We start from the raw sequence: 15005 nt of genomic DNA, 5'->3' as shown, positions 1-15005 counted from the left end.
CCTCGCTCGCTCAGAGACTCACACCTACAGCAAGCAGCCGGAATATACACACGCGCTGTCGCGTACGTGGCGTCGTCTGGACAGAGGTGCACACTTGCCGCAGAATTTACAATAATTAGATAGCTACTGGCGGCATAAATAAGAGCAGTTTCTCTGTTTTTATTCTTTTTTGAGCGCAGTATTCACTTTAACTCAGCCTTTAACGAGTGCCGTATATTAGCCGCATTTGCTTCTGGCTCGTATATTGCCAGAGCGTGCTCCTATCTGTGTGCTTGTATGCATGCATTTATATATGTGGTTCTGGGCCTAGCCTAGGTCGGCTCAGCCTCAGATGACTGCCCAGTGTAAGTGTACGGATATCTAGATTTGAAGTTGTCGTGACTGCAAGGATTCATATACTCTTTGATGTTTTCGGTAAAGTCACGTAGGTAAAAAAATAAATAAATGATAAACAACTAAATTAAATCACGACGTTTCGGCCAAAATCACTTACGACAGTGATTTTGGCTGTAACGGTTCCAACTGAAGACGGAAGCTTGTGTTGCCTCCGAAACGTCGTGATTTAATTTAGTTGTTTTTCATTTACTTATTCATTACCTACGTGACTTTACCGAAAAAACCAAAGGGTATGTCCAGATATCACCCTGGGGGGGGGGGGGGGGAGACAAAGGCGGCCGGGCGTGGTTCCGGCCACGACCCCTCCGCGTGCCGTGCCGGCCTTCATAGGTGCTGCTCGCTCACAGCACTTGCCCCCACAGTCTGTGAAGGCTATACGGGGGATCTTTATCATTGTATGTATTCATACTGTACGTGTGCAATATGTGAAGTATGTATTATCTATGTATGTGTGTACGTGCTTGTTCTAACGTTATACGTCGGCTACAAGGGGTTCATTTTGCCTGTACGTATCGGTATGTGTATATGATTCATAGGGCCTCCGTATCATTTAGTATATGCTTGTGTGCATTAACATTTGTCCGTGCACTTGTATTCATGTCTTCGTATATATGCTTTACTATACTTACGTGTAATGTCTACGTGCATGTACGCCGCAAATAGATGGACTGTATGTGCATATAAGTACATGTATACTGCACATCATGTATGGCATGTATCTGACTGTAGGTATATGATTTATTGTGTGGAGCAGAAGGGCATTGCGATACGAACTCGGCGACCCGAGTTCGATTCCCGCTCGCGGCCAACAACAATGAGGAATATCTGAACCGGTCTTAGTCCTCCCCTAGATCGACTCGGCCTTAAACGAGTACCCGTTCCGGTGGGTAAACATGAGCGCTTTTGGAGACAAAGGCGGTCAGGCGTGGTGCTGACCCATTCGTGGGCCGTTCCGGACTTAATAGGCGCTCGCTGACTACACTCGCTCCAACAGCCTTTGATTAACGCGCTCCTCCGATTTGAGCGGTTGGCTACGTACGATGCGAAAGAAGTTCAGCATATTTACATCAACACGCTTAGATTGTGTTAGTGTCCATACGCATAGTGTAGCTTAGTTGGCATGACGAGAGGCACATAAAACGTACGCGCGTGTGTATGTTATGGAAATAAGTGTGGAGCGGTGGTGTAGTGGTTAGCGCGCTGCGCTACGAACCTAGCAACCCAAGTTCAATTCCCGCTCACGGCCAACACCAGTGACGATTATCTGAAAAGGTTCTGGGGCTTCCCCTAGGTCGACTCAGCTTTCAATTAGTACCTGATATGGTGTGTTTCAACATCGATACTAGGGAGACAAAGGCGGTCGGGCGTGGTGATGGCCACCTACCCCCTCGCGTGCCGTGCCTGCCTTCATAGTTGCTCGCTAACGGCACTTGTCCCAAATGTCTGTTCAGGCTATACGGGTGATCTTTGTCTTTGTAAGACGGTAATCATGGCCAGTGTCGGCGATTCCACCACTGCTCGCCATCGCTTCCTTCCTTCTGCTAGAATCCGCCGTCGTTGCGTGTCGCCCTGTAGTCGTTGGTGTTGTTTCCGCAGCGTTACCTCTAAAGTACCACTTATTCCAAGTTACGTCTCCCCCTTTCACGTCGTTTCACAAAATACGTCGTCACTTTATTCACACCGCTACCTGATGTGCGTCGCCTCAACCCCACACTTACGTCGCTGACAGCAACATCCGTCCCACACTTACGTCGCTGAAAACAACATCCGCCCCTCACTTACGTCGCTGACAGCAACATCCGCCCCACACTTACGTTGCTAACAGCAACATCCGTCTCACACCTACGTTGTTGACAGCAACATCCGTCTCACACTTACGTCGCTGACAGCAACATCCGTCCCACACTTACGTCGCTGACAGCATCATCCGTCCCACACTTACGTTGCTGACAGCAACATCCGTCTCACACTTACGTTGCTGACAGCAACATCCGTCTCACACCTACGTTGCTGACAGCAACATCCGTCTCACACCTACGTTGTTGACAGCAACATCCGTCTCACACCTACGTTGTTGACAGCAACATCCGTCCCACACTTACGTCGCTGACAACAACATCCGTCCCACACTTACGTCGCTGACAGCATCATCCGTCCTTTCTGGTATCCGTCGCCCCTCAGCCTTCGCCTCCACCTACCACCCTGTAAATTGCTCAAAACAATTACGTCGTTTCGATATTCGTCGACGAACCTTTCAGGAACGCATCCCCGTCTGTACTTCTCTCTGACACTGCGGTGGTGTCACTGCTACTGCTGGAGGGGAATCTCCTTTGTCAGCGCTACGACTGGCCACGGTCCGGTGTACTAACATGTCGATGCACGATACATACCCGTCTATATATTCAACAGTGTCCATCTACTCCTGGATTAAAAAAAACCTCGACCACGCTTTGTCGGCGGTGCAGGTTTGTTTGGCAATACCTCACCTCACCGCGCTGGTCAATGCGAGTTGGTGGTGAAGTATGGGGGAGGATAAGGGACTGCCTTGGGTTTCACTCGCCACTGATGCTTAGCCGTGGCCGATATATAATCGAACTCAGATTACCGGTTCAGAACGCGATGGGATAACCGATGCGTCCCACCGCTCCACCGCATGTCACCAAATATATATTTTGAGAATTGTACCGCATCCAAATGAGGTCACCGCATGTGATGTTCACCGTGGGTCTGGGATGTTTAAAGACGAAGCAGTGCACGCGTTCTTCACACGCGTGCGTGTCTTGTCGAGCGTTACAATCGCCGAGACTGCGGGACTCGCCGTGTTTATATTTTTTCCACGGAAAATGTCAAGATCAACATTTCTTCACGAAGTTATTTACGTTTGCCCGAACGCAGCGAGTGGGTAAAACATGCACGAGCAATGTTTAACTCATCGCCCTACCACCACCATCACCGCCAGCACCATCATCGTGAGCAGCTGTCGCAGCAGCAGAATTCATAATAAAGGTTTTTGGGTCAGATCGTGTTATTTATAAATGTGTCGTAATCCTCCACCACCAGACACGGCCAAACAGTTAAACATGTGTCACGTTTTTCAAAGGACAAAATAATTCACTTCTTTAGCCCACCGGTGTGCTGACGAGAGAATCAACAGCGTTTTAAATTTGAGTACGACGTTTCGCTGATAATTACAATCAGCGTCATCGGGCAAGAATGGTGAAGCTCTCCTGTTGCTTCCGGTCATAAATAGAGCAGCATCAGGGTGACGTCATCATTTAATTCAATTCAATCTGGTGCAGTGATTCGAGGCAAAGAGGGGGGGGCTATTGTAATTATATAGATTGGTAATCATTCAATTGTTATTCATTGGTGTTTGTTTCCCTTATAAGGAATTGTAATTATATTTATTTAATAATACACTTCCAGGCCGCACTAAGGGTTACGACACATTTATAAATAACGCGATCTGACCCAAAAACCTATATTATGAATAATATTGGTCGCGAAAGCCTACGTGTTAAAATCAGCAGAATTCAGTTATCATCTATCCACTGCTGGATTAAAGTCGGCACCCACCGCCGTCCGCTGCGAAGCCACGATGATTCGTCTCACTGCTGCACGTCAGCTGATCTCGAATCTGCAACTCGGCAGCAGCGGTCGTCTTCTCTTTGCGAGTATTCTCTCTCTCCCTTCCTCAGGTGCCACTCAAGTCACCAGTTGGGTCCGTCGTCCAGCGACCTACCGGGGCATGACGTTGTCCCGCAGAGGTCCACTGAAACCTTTCCTGATGCCGACGTCAAAATCGACGCCTCCGATTCGTGCCCGTTGCTTGATCCGTGGCTCGCTTGTCTCCGTCTATCAATTCCGAGGGTGCATCATCTCTCCACGACCGGTGTCCATGCCTCTGAGCAAGAGGTCACAGCTGGCAGCAGGCACCGGTTGAAACATTTCCTCTTCGGACACATTGGGGAAAGTATTATGTTCCGATTCGCACGGTTGGCCACGTACGGTCCGAAATGAGTTCAGCATACATACGTAACATCCCATTGTCATGAGCAACTTTCTCAAGCCCCTCAATCCTGCTGCTGTTACTATTAGCGAAATAAAATGCGCGATTGCGTTTCTTAAAGTGTATTTACAGCACAAATCACTGCTACCATAGGCACACTTCCCGTGAACTTCACCCATTGAATTCCTCCTCCCATGTTGAGGAATCTATTTACCAGACTGACTATTTTGTCTCATCCACGCTGCGTTCAAACACCACACTGCAGGTCACAACAACAGGCTCACCAACTAACTCACCCACTCGCTCACTCAACCAAAAGACAAAGATCCCCCGTATAGCCTTCACAGACTTTTGGAGCAAGTGCTGTTATCTGGCCGGCATTGCACGCGAGGGGGTGGGTGGCCAGCACCACGTCACGGCCACCTTTGTCTCCCTTGCGGCGATTTTTACGCACTGCACCAGGTACTCATTTGAGGCTGAGTCGAGCTAGGGGAGGAACACAGCACCGGTGCAGATATTCGCCACTATCATTGGTCGTGAGCGGGAATCGAACTCGGGTCGGCGGATTCGTAGTGCAGCACGCTAACCACTGCGACACCCCCCTTCCCACACACACACACATGTGTACGTACACACACGCGCGCGCTTACAAAGATCGACTATAGGGCAGAAGCGAGCAATCCTGCAGAGGACATTAATGCGTCTCCCCCCAGCGTTAATGCGCGGCGCGTGATGCATATTCAAGCCACGCGTCAGAGCGCCGGTGAGCCCGAGTCGAGGCATCGCCGCGTCGGACCCATAATACATCGCTCGAAATATCTCCCTATTTCGTTGATTTAGAAGAATTCATTTGTATTCCGCGGGAGCGTGGGCCGGCCGGCGGGAGCGTCGTTAAACAAAACAAAAAAAACACACGACACACAGTCTGCGTGCGTTCAGAGCGAGCGAGACGTGCGGTAAGCCGCTGGCTCTCGACATGCACGCGCGAGCACATGAACGCGAGCGGACACGCTGCATGTTTGTCTCGTGTGTGTCGTGTATGATATGAAAGATGAAACCCATTGCAGGCGTTGCTGGACCCACTGTCGGATAAAGGGCAGTGCTTCGTTTGAGGTCGGAGCAGGCCCGGACGCAGTCACTCGCATTCATCTCGCCGTGGTTGGGAATCTTGGGTATACCAATAACAGGATTGTTGCAATGTGTACTCTGGTGGTAGTGCCTTACGCCGATAATGCGTACTCCAAGCCAGCCTTAGGCGCGTTCGAGAAAATATCGAGATAAAGGCATCCTCATGTTACGTCGGCCATGGGAGGCTTGTCCATACTTCACCGCGCTGGTCAACGTCGGTTGGTGAAGTTGGGGGGGAAGGCAAGACCCGTCCTGATGTCTTGCCACTGATGTCAGCCGTGGCCTAGAATCGAACTCCGGTCGCCTGGTTTCTAGCGCAGCGTGCTAACAACCGTATCACTGCTTCACCCCTTCACCTCTCTATATATAATCATATGTAGCATGTGTTTATACACATACCGTTATTACATACGTCACTCCGGGCCATCGTGTTGTAAGATGGTGTCAGATGGCAATCATTAAGTCGCGGAGTAATCGTAACACGTTGAACCCCGTGGCGCACCACGGGAAAGGGGAGCACGGCAAGTCCGCGTTCCGTTATAACGCGGAACGCGCACCGCTATAACGCGGTTTCTGAGCGGTTGCTGACGAACATCTTTCCTGAGCTTGCGCGGCTGAGCGGGTACGATACAGGACGTGGAATGATTGAGTGACGCGGCGGCGTGGCCTCAGTGATCTGTCCCGCCATCTCACTTCTGGGCGTGCGGATCGCGTCTCGCCAAACGTCATCGTGACGTTCATTTGTGGGGAAATGGGTTTTCGCCGAGCGCGTTTTGTTCGCTTAACGCCGCAGGTTCCAGGAACGCACCTGCAGCGTTCAGCGAGGACTTACTCTCGAGTCAAGGATGCAATGCACGGGTGGGGAGGGGGGGGGAGAAAGGAACGGGAAAGGAAAAAAGTAGCATGGGAAATAAGAGGAAAAGGAACCGAAAAAAGGAACCAAAAGATTCGCAGGGAATGACTGGAGCAAAGTGTCGGTGGTGAGAGGGTGGTTATGATGAGAGGGGAGGCACGAGATGGAAAAGAGAGAGAGATAAAGAGTGAGCAGAAGTTAGCTGCACGGAGTCGGTTTTCACAGGGGGCGGGGATTGTGACTAAAATCAGAGGCGCGGAGGGGGGGCACGCACACGAGTCACGTGATTTGCCGGAGGCTTGGGCTCACTTAAATACAGGCAGACCTCGCTTCGCGCTCAAGATGCGTTCCTGGAGAAGCGAGCGCTATAACGAATCGGCGTTCTACGAGGTCTGCCTGCACATCGATATGAGAGCGAGGGCTTGCACAGTGATGGTGCGGGTGACAGTTTCTTTCAGCGCAGTCAAAAGAAACGCACGCGTGAACACACATTCGGGGATTTATTCTATTTAATCTCATTGCGCCTTGCGTGGCTGAATTATCATGGTGGGTAAAAGCACGAGTGATCGGACCTCCGTTCTCTAGGTGACGAGAAACCCCATGAAAACGTTTGCAAAATGCGTCATTGTTGTTGTCACGAGGTACGATTATGAGTCCCCACGGTGTGGAAGTGCGGTCCCTACAATACAAGAGGCTCTCGACGGCAGCCTTGGCAGCAGTGAGCATCGATGGGCGTATTGATGAGCCCTAACAACGAGGGAAACCGGTCTACAGTTCATCTTCTTGGTTCTTTCGGTAAAGTTACGTAGAAGGGAAATAATAAAATAATAAAAATAAAAATAATAAAATAATTCTCACGACGTTTCGACCACAACGCAAGCAGCCGTCCTCAGGTGACATACCTGTTCATCACTTGAGGACGGCTGCTTGCGTTGTGGCCGAAACGTCGTGAGAATTATTTTATTATGTTTTATTTTTATTATTTTATTATTTCCCTTCTACGTGACTTTACCGAAAGAACCAAGAAGATGAATCGCTGCAGTCACGAAAGCTTTAAATCGAAATCGGTCTACAGTTGTCCGTTTGTCTCACTGCGCTTGTCGGCTCGTCGCGTTGGCTCAATTCATTGATGATGACTTCATAAGACAAGATGACCAAAATGCACTAATTCGGGAACTTGTTGCGCAATGCTTTAGACCGACGGCCTTTTGTATACACACGGCGCGCGCACGCTTTGTGTTATTCAAAATCAGTTCGGTGTGTCTACACATATAAATAAAACAAATTGCATTACATCGCCCTTTGCTGATGACCCTCAGAAGGTCGAAAGCAGTCCCGAATTTTGCTCGCTTTAAATGCCGCTTGACATCATCGGTCTTGAAAGCCGTGCGTCTGGCGGGAGTTGTCTTAATGTATTGAATAAAGACTTGAATTTCTATATAACGACGGCCTTTGAACTTCTCACATACGCTGGGTGATATGCTACAGGATGTAAATTACTTAAATTGCATTATTATCGCTACGCTAGTGGGGGGTGGTTACGACTCTTCCTCTGCTGTTCATACGGCCTTCCGAGTAAATTCCGCTGTAAGATTTTCTTATCTACATCGGCTTCTAATTAAAGGTGGCTTTTAGAATATCTACCCGTCTCCTTTGTTGACTGAATATGCACGTACATTAGTGTACGTGGAATACACATCGGATTACAGCTATTGCACACGCACGTTTCTAATGTATTACAATATAATGTGTCGGATAACATATTTGTGCTTTTGTGTATAAACGTATTGGCTAGTCAGTGCAATGTGCGATAATTGTCGGTGCTACTCGCTAACAGCACTTGCCCTAACGGTCAGCGAAGGCTACAAGATGGGGAATCTTTGTCTCTGCTATGAATGTGTTTAGTTTTGCACGTGTGTCTGTGTGTGTGAATGTCGAGCAGAGCTGAGTGCGCTGTAGTGAGGAGTGGACTGTCGTTGTGATGAGTGTACTGCATAGGTGAGTGCTTTCAGCACTACGTTACGAACCCGTCAACATCGGTTCGATTTCCGACCACGGCGAACATCAGCGGCGAGTGACACCAGAACTGGTTTTGGACCTTCCCTTTATCGACTCTACGGAGTGTAAACATCCACGCTGGAGATACAAAGGCGGTCAGGAGTGGCACTGACCACACCACTCAATCGTGTGGCCCATTCTGAATGACCTTACTGAACAGGTGCTCGCTAAGAGCACTTGCCCCAACAGCCGATGAAGGCTATACGGGGTGGGGGAACCTTTGTCTTTGTGTGTTCCACGACTTGCCTTCACGGCACGCTTAACCCTGTCAAGGTTAACCCTGTCACAATTAACCCTGCCACATAGGGATCGTGTTTGCCGATATCTCCGTCATTTTTTTGTCGCGATATGGGTTTTTTTCATGAACAGTGTGTCACACACGTGGTGCATCACACACACATGGTGCATCACACACGTGATGCATCACACGCACGTGATGCATCACACACACGTGATGCATCACACACACGTGGTGCATCACACACGCGTGGTGCATCACACACGCGTGGTGCATCACACACGCGTGGTGCATTACACACGCGTGGTGCATCACACACACGTGGTGCATCACACACATACGTGGTGCATCACACACACGTGATGCATCACACACACGTTGTGCATCACACACACGTGGTGTATCACACACACGTGATGCATCACACACACGTGGTGCATCACACACACGTGGTGCATCACACACACACACGTGGTGCATCACACACACACACGTGATGCATCACACACACGTGATGCATCACACACACGTGATGCATCACACGCACGTGGTGCATCACACACACGTGGTGCATCACACACACGTGATGCATCACACGCACGTGGTGCATCACACACACGTGGTGCATCACACACACGTGGTGCATCACACACACGTGGTGCATCACACACACACACGTGGTGCATCACACACACGTGATGCATCACACACACGTGGTGCATCACACACACGTGGTGCATCACACACACGTGGTGCATCACACACACGTGGTGCATCACACACACGTGGTGCATCACACACACGTGGTGCATCACACACACACGTGGTGCATCACACACACGTGGTGCATCACACACACACGTGATGCATCACACACACGTGGTGCATCACACACACACGTGATGCATCACACACACGTGGTGCATCACACACACGTGATGCATCACACACACGTGGTGCATCACACACACACGTGATGCATCACACACACGTGGTGCATCACACACGCGTGGTGCATCACACACACGTGGTGCATCACACACACGTGGTGCATCACACACACGTGGTGCATCACACACACACGTGATGCATCACACACACGTGGTGCATCACACACACACGTGATGCATCACACGCACGTGGTGCATCACACACACGTGGTGCATCACACACACGTGGTGCATCACACACACACACGTGGTGCATCACACACACGTGGTGCATCACACGCACGTGGTGCATCACACACACGTGGTGCATCACACGCACGTGGTGCATCACACACACGTGATGCATCACACACACACGTGGTGCATCACACACACGTGGTGCATCACACACACACGTGATGCATCACACGCACGTGGTGCATCACACGCACGTGGTGCATCACACACACGTGGTGCATCACACACACGTGGTGCATCACACGCACGTGGTGCATCACACACACGTGGTGCATCACACACACGTGGTGCATCACACACACACGTGATGCATCACACACACAGTGCATCACACACACGTGGTGCATCACACACACGTGGTGCATCACACACACGTGGTGTATCACACACACACGTGATGCATCACACACGCGTGGTGCATCACACACACGTGGTGCATCACACACACGTGGTGCATCACACACACGTGGTGCATCACACGCATCATCGTAATAAAAAATCATTCAGTCACGAGCGCTCCAGTGACGTCACTTGGGCGCCACTTCCTTGGCGATTTATTCAACTCGACTGCAGTGACGTCACCAGAGCGCTCTTGGCTGTGATATTGAAGTCTCGTTGTTGTCGTTGTTGTTGTCGTTGTTGTTGTTGTTTCTGCGTCTTCGAAGACGTTTTGAAGTCGTGTCTCAAGACCCCGTGGACGCACAACTTGAGCGCTAACATGTGCGAGAAAATGTAAACTCGTTCTATTTAATGTTCGAGTAAGTGTTAAAGTTCGTGCTGTTATTTATTCAAATTAAACGCAGACGGCCGAGATTTTTGGTAATCGATACCCTTGTATTGCTTCACGAAGCGCATTTTGTTGTTGTTGTTGTCCCCCAAAGCCTGCGTTGTGTTTATAAATACGTGTAATGAGCCGGATTGAGACGTGTTCATTAGCGGAGCCGGTTTCACGTCTGGGGCAAAACGGCCCCAACCCCCGTCCCGTGGCGATGGAGATCTCGCCGAAGTTTTCAACGAAAATTCCAACTCAAATCAGAGTTCAAAGCCAACACGTGAATGGGTGCAATCACGCTCAGGATAAAAGTATTACGCGCAGTGCGCGTGTGTGTGCGTGTGGCGTTGGTCTAATATTGCACGTCGTATGTTCAATGTACTACAAGGACAGAGATCCCCCGTGTAGCCTTAACAGTCTGTTGGGGCAAGTGCTGTTAGCGAGCACCTAAGAAGGCCGGCGCGGCACGCGAAGGGGGTGGGTGGCCAGCACTACCACGCTCGGCCGCCTTTGTCTCCCCAGTGACAATGTTTACACATCGCACCAGGTACTCATTGGAAATTGAGTGAACCTCGGTGAGGCCCAGGATCGATTCATAGAATCGTGACTGGTGTTGTCAGTGAGCGGGAATCGAATATTGCATTCCATACACACACATATATATAAAACACATAGTACTTTCCTACACAACAGAACACAGCACACACACATTTTAAACGTATGAATGTCTACGTGGAAACACGTGCGCCACAAGTACACTCACACATCACCCATCTTTAGCGTGCATGCGTTACGATGAATCAAGCAATGCCATGTCATGTATGGATATTGTGAGCTTCTTAAACATCAGGCATGACTGCGCGTTTTTTTAAAAGTAATATTTAACACGTGTGTATTTATATATATATAGTATTGGGTCACGCACTCCGGGCTCGCGGCGTGACGGCCTTCATCACAGCTGCTGCCACCCTGCAAACAGCAACTTGCCCCCAAAAAAGGTATGTTGAGGCTATCCGGGGGATCTTTGTCTTTGTGGTTCAGAACAACAACAACAACGTCGTCTTCGATGTGACGGTCACCAAGCGGGCGCGTGTTTACCGATGTAGTTTTCTCTCATCTTGTATCCTTTGCTTATCGCCGCTGCTCGCGACGTTAATAAAGGACTCGCGTCTGTCGCGCTTATTAAGCGCAGCTGCAATTAATTACTGGTGGGGAGAGAGAAATAAGGGGAAGACAGAAATCCAACTCCACCGCATTCACCGCATTATAATGGATATACTTTTCGATTTCAAAGTATATCCATTGTAATATACTCTGAGGACGGCTGCTTGCGTTGTGGCCGAAACGTCGTGAGAATTGTATTTTATTATGTTTTATTTTTATTATTTTATTATTTCCCTTCTACGTGACTTTACCGAAAGAACCAAGAAGAAAAATGGATATACTGTTTAACGTTGTGTGACGTTTCGGGCGATGCTCCTTGGTGATGCTGCTGCATTGGCAGCGGTGTGCAACAAGCATGATTAACCCCAACAACTCAACACGTCCGCCAATAATAACAGCAGCACTGTGTGTGGCTTTTAATTTTTTATTATATATTAAAGGGCAACGTTTCTGGCAACGGCCCTTCTTCACGGCACGTAAATTGATCGCAGCACACGCATGCTATGAGGCAGAATCGTTGCCCGAACCGTCGCTTGTTAGATATTCTATTTCAAATGGCACAGAGGCGTTGGCGGGTAATGTGTTGAGTTTCTTCTTCGCACAGGAGCGCGAGCGAGCGAGAGAGAGTGAGTGAGATTTTGGACATACAGAGGTGACCGACTTCAACTAAAAAAAGGATGTCGCAGTTTGGCACCGTGGTTTTCTGATTTCGAAGGTTGGCAAATTGGCGTCGTCGTCCCTTCTCTGAGCAGACGACGGTCGGCCAAGACGCGTGGACGCCACTGCGCGGATGACGGTTCAACTCCTGTGAGAGATGCAATTGGTGCGCGGTTTTCTCTCGGCGTAGCGCACACGAAGTGGCTGCACTCACAGAATGTCTGTCCGTGTGGCTGATGGGATGTAAAAGAAAAAAAAGACAAAATTGCGTGTGTTTTTTTACACGTGGAGGGAACGCTGTGTGAAGGAGCAGACGTCGCGTTGTTTGCTTGTGTATATATATGTAGCGTTACTCATATTCTCCGCTGTGACGCTAATGGTTGTGTTTTGTGTTAATTGGCCGAGGGGTCGGGTTGGTTATCTGAGTTACCGAGCCAGATTTACACGAATGAGACGCTCGTCGACCTGAGTGGATAACACCACGCGCTACAGGAGTGCAAGACATCACGCGTGTTCAATATTTAATACCCAGTGATGCGGTGGAGATTCTTATTATGATTATTGGATGTCTGGGCCGATTGCGTTTAGTGAAGACCATTGGATAGTTGTTCTGCGGTCTGTAAATCACATTATCGGTCCGAGTTCTTCTGTACGGTGTATTATGCCACTCCGAGCGTTGTTAATAAATACGTGTTTACATATATTTCCTTTTCGTTCAAAATTCTATACAGACACGGTGGTTAAGTGTAACACGTGTACAACATGAACAGATGATTGTTTTTTTCATCAGTCTAAAATATTTTTGTGAGTAAAATTATTTAGTCTGCAAAGTGCGTGTGTGTGTGTTGGGGAGCGGCAGTGTAGCGGTTAGCGCGCTGCGCTACGAACCTGGTGACCAGATTTCCATTCCCGCTCATGGGCAACACCAGTGACGGTTATCTGAAGCGGTCCTGGGCCTCCCATAGGTCGACTCAGTCTCAAGTGAGTACCTGGCGCTGTGTATAGTAAACATCGCCACTAGGGAGACAAAGGCGGCCGGGCGTAGTGTGGCCCACTCGTGCGCCGTGTCGGCCTTCATAGGTAGCTCGCTAACAGCACTGCCCCAACATTCTGTTAATACTATACGGGGGATATTTGTCTTTGTTGTACATAGAGGCCTGCATACTTCTCCTGTACACATATCAGTACTGTGCAGTTGCAACTAAAAGGTTTATTTTATTTTATTGAGAATCGGCAACTTTGGCGCTTTAAGGCTAATCAAATATACACGCGGTGTAGTATAAATAACAAGATTAGCCTAAGACATTACGAATATTAACTTTGCTCGACAGTAAGGAGGCCAGGCAGCAGCCGAATTATCGACCACACAATTTCTACCTTTCACGATTGGTCGACAACGGAAAACAACCTTCTTTTGAGTTTTACCGTAAACAATTAATGATCGCAAAAGCAGCAAAACAATGGAAATGGTCCTGAATAAAATATCGCGCCGTGCAAATGGATGCCGAATTATGTAGGCGTTGTCGTGTTGCTGTTCAATTCGCCGTCGGCGCGTGTGAACGACCGTGATGTGAGGCCTCTGACATTCGTGACATCTTCATCCTTGGCCTGCGTGACGAACGCCGACGCTGCGTCTGTCGAATCGAGGCGCCCGAGTTGGAGACCACTTCTCACTCCTTCCTACCTCTCACTCCATCCCCTCTCATCTCACCCCCTCGCCTCTCGTATCTAACTCCATCCCCCAGCTCTCATCATCTCATCCCCTCTCTGCTCACGTATCCTCTCATTACATCCCATATAGCTCCTCTCATCTCGTCCCCTCGCCTCTCGAATCATCTCCCCTCTCTTCCTCTCTCTCTCTGCACATCTCACAGCGTTTTCCTCTCCTCCCACCTTGTCAACCTCCTCCTTCCCCCTTCCCTCGTCTCCTCTCACACCCCCCCCCCCATCTCTTTCGCTCCTCTTCCGCCTCAACCCAACAACAACAACACAAACATGCAGAGAAGGCCACGGCAGGCGCCTCGCCGTGCGTTCGCGGAGCGGCTGGTGGTGAGGCGCTCTCGCTGACGGAGCCAATGGGAACGCTGGGAATTATCTCTAAATAATTATCTCTAAATAATTATCTCTAAATAATTATCTCTAAATAATTATCTCTAAATAATTATCTCTAAATAATTTAATTGACGCATCGGGGGGGGGGGGTACGGCGGAGGAGGTTGAAGGTATCGGCGGGCGTGGCAATGATTGAATGGAGTGAAAAGTGTGAAATTAAATGAAAACAATACGAGTGTGGGTTGTCGGGTGTACGTGTGTATGAAATGAGTACCTGGAGCGGTGTGTAAACATCGCCACTGGGGAGACAAAGGCGGTCGGGCGTGGTGCTGGCCACCCACCGCCTCGTGTACCGTTCCGGCCTTCATAGGTGCTCGCTAACAACACTTGCCCCTACAGTCTGTTATTCTACACGGGGGAACTTTATCTTTATATGTGTGTGTGCATTTCACTGGTTTGTCATTTTATTTAGTCGCAGCCGCGTGCTGATT

The sequence above is a fragment of the Lampetra planeri genome, chromosome 10 (assembly GCF_965212315.1).
Source record: "Lampetra planeri chromosome 10, kcLamPlan1.2.h2, whole genome shotgun sequence".
Taxonomy (NCBI): domain Eukaryota; kingdom Metazoa; phylum Chordata; class Hyperoartia; order Petromyzontiformes; family Petromyzontidae; genus Lampetra; species Lampetra planeri.
Note: the sequence above shows the minus strand (reverse complement) of the source record.